Below are 2,561 nucleotides of genomic sequence, written 5' to 3' on the forward strand. Positions count from 1 at the left end.
CCCAGAGGAGAATGGAGGAGAAGGGATAGCAGCATGGCCATCACCCCTGGAGAGTGATTTCTCACTTTCTTTCTGTCTTTCTCTCTCGGTCTGGCAAGCACATGTGCTCTATAGCAAAAATCTCTCTAAAAAAAGTTTTGCAGGTAACTTTAAAAAAAATCAAATTAAAGTTTGAAAACCATAAAATTGTTGTACAGATTATAGGAGGGAAAGATTGGAGTACAGGAAATGAGAAGAGGATCATGATAGGCCACATAAAACAATCTGAGCAAGTTAGTGGCATTTTCTAACCTGATTGTGAGTTTTATGTAACTGTTGACACCTAGCTTATATACAGCCTTAAGAGTTATTTACTCTTCCACTTATCTTTCTTTTCCCTAAACACATCTTAATATTCTGTTGCGTTCCTCCTCCTTTCTGCCTTCTTTCTTATTCCCAAGTACTCTTGTTATCCTTCTCTCTTTCCCACTCTCCCATTACACTATCTCTGCTATATACTGTTGTCTTACTTTCCTTGGGATATTATAAGAGTTTTTTGAAGTGTTCTTTCCGCGTCCGTATTTCTTTTTCTGTTGTAGGCCATTTCCTTCTCTATTTTTGGATTTTCCTGGTTGCTGTTAATGATCAAAGGGGAAGAGAGAGAAAAAGCCCTGAGCAGATGACCACAGATTTTGACTTTAAATTTCACTGTAGGGTGATCAGAGTGTATGGTTTGTCTAGAAATGATGTCAATATTTTTTAAATTACTTTATTTAATTTTATTAATCATCATCATTATTATTTTTAGAGAGGTTTTTGCTATAGGGTATATGCACTCGCCAGAGATACAGAAAGTGAGAAATCACTCCCCTAGGGAGGATGGCCATGCCACAATTCCTTCTCCTCCATTCTCCTCTTGGGATTTTAGGCACGCATGCACACAAGCCTGGTGTGAGTTTTAAGCTGCTGGATTCAGGACTTAAACCATGATTGACTATGTGGGAGTCCAGCAACGTAACCATTAATTTTTTGTTTCCTCTTTAAATAATTATTTTATTTAACTTTATTTATTTATTTTAATTTGACCAGAGAAGGTGGGGGAGAAAGAGTGAGAAAGTAAGCCATCAGGTCCAGGACTCAAATTAAGGTTTAGCCATGTAGGAATCCAGCACCTTAACCATGCCACTAGCTGGTTCTGATGTCTCTCTCTCTCTTTCTCTCTCTCTCTCTATATATATATATATTCTTTTTTAGGGTGATTTTTGCTTTAGGTCACATGTACTCACCAGACAGACAGAAACTGAGAGACAGAAGGCAAGAAATCATTACTCCAGGGAAGATGACCACGCCACAATCCATTTTCCTCCATTCTCCTCTTGGGATTTTGGGCATGTGCTCACGTGCCTGGCATGAGTTTTAGGTTCCCAGGTCAAGGGCTCAAACCATAGTCAACGACGTGGGAGTCCAGCAACATAACCATTATGCCACCTGCCAGTCCCTCTGATGTCAGTATTTTCGATCGGCTTCTTGAGTTAATTGGAGTCTGGTCAATCTAGTGAGGGCTGTGGGTGGGAGTTTCGGTTTTCAGTAGGCACAAAGCCACTTATTCCTTCAGTGAATTAACCTCCTCTAGAGAATTTGACCTCCCACCCTTGGCCTGGGTGGCAGGACAGCAGCCCAGAGACGTGAAATGGGAGAAAGGATCTAGGCATCTGCTTCTCTAGCAGCCTTCACCTAGTCCTTACTCTCTCCTTCTCGTTTGAAAGGCTATGTACTTCTTTTACAAGCCAGAGAGTTGGGTGCCCCCAACACAGTCCTCACACCAAGATCCACCCCAGCTTAAACCAACCATGTTGGCATATGGCCTGCTTGCACCAACTCCAGGGAGGTCTGCAGACACTGTCTGGAACCTTCTCAACTGGGTCAGCTTACACAGAGCATCACACGGGGCTGCCCTCCGCCCTTGGCCCCCTTATTTTCAATGACTTCTCATGCTTTCCAGTTTCCCCCATTTTATCACTGCCTTCTTGTCCTTATGGGTTTAGGTTTTTACTGTAGTTCAAACATGGGAGGAAACAAAACTAGAAGTTTTTATTCCAGTTGGCACTGTTACTGTATTGTATCTTACGGAACAACTCTAAGCCACTCCAACCACGTTGTTCTTTTTTTTTTTCCCAACTTTATTTATCCATTCATTCATTTATTTAATTTGACCAGAGAGGGAGAGGGGGGGGGAGAGAGAGAGAGAGAGAGAGAGAGAAAGTGAGAAAGCAAGTTGCCAGGTCTGGGACTCGAACTGCAGTCAGTCCTGTGGGAGTCCAGCACCCTCAACCACCATGCCACCTGCCAGCCCCAGCAACCACGTTGTTCTTACAGAGACACGCTACTTCTCCATTTGGGCGCTTCTGCTATGAGACAAGGAGTACAGGAGTACTCAATGGACCTTGACCTGGAGCCTAAGAGAGGGGCAGAGTGCCCGGGGAGGGGGCATCATAAGCGAGAGACGGTATCGACGTGGATAGAGTCCGGCCCGCTGTGGCTGGCATTGGCTCGCTCCGGGAAGATGGCCCCGCACCAGCCTT

Source organism: Tupaia chinensis, unplaced genomic scaffold, assembly GCF_000334495.1.
Source record: "Tupaia chinensis unplaced genomic scaffold, TupChi_1.0 Scaffold000263_1, whole genome shotgun sequence".
Classification (NCBI taxonomy): domain Eukaryota; kingdom Metazoa; phylum Chordata; class Mammalia; order Scandentia; family Tupaiidae; genus Tupaia; species Tupaia belangeri.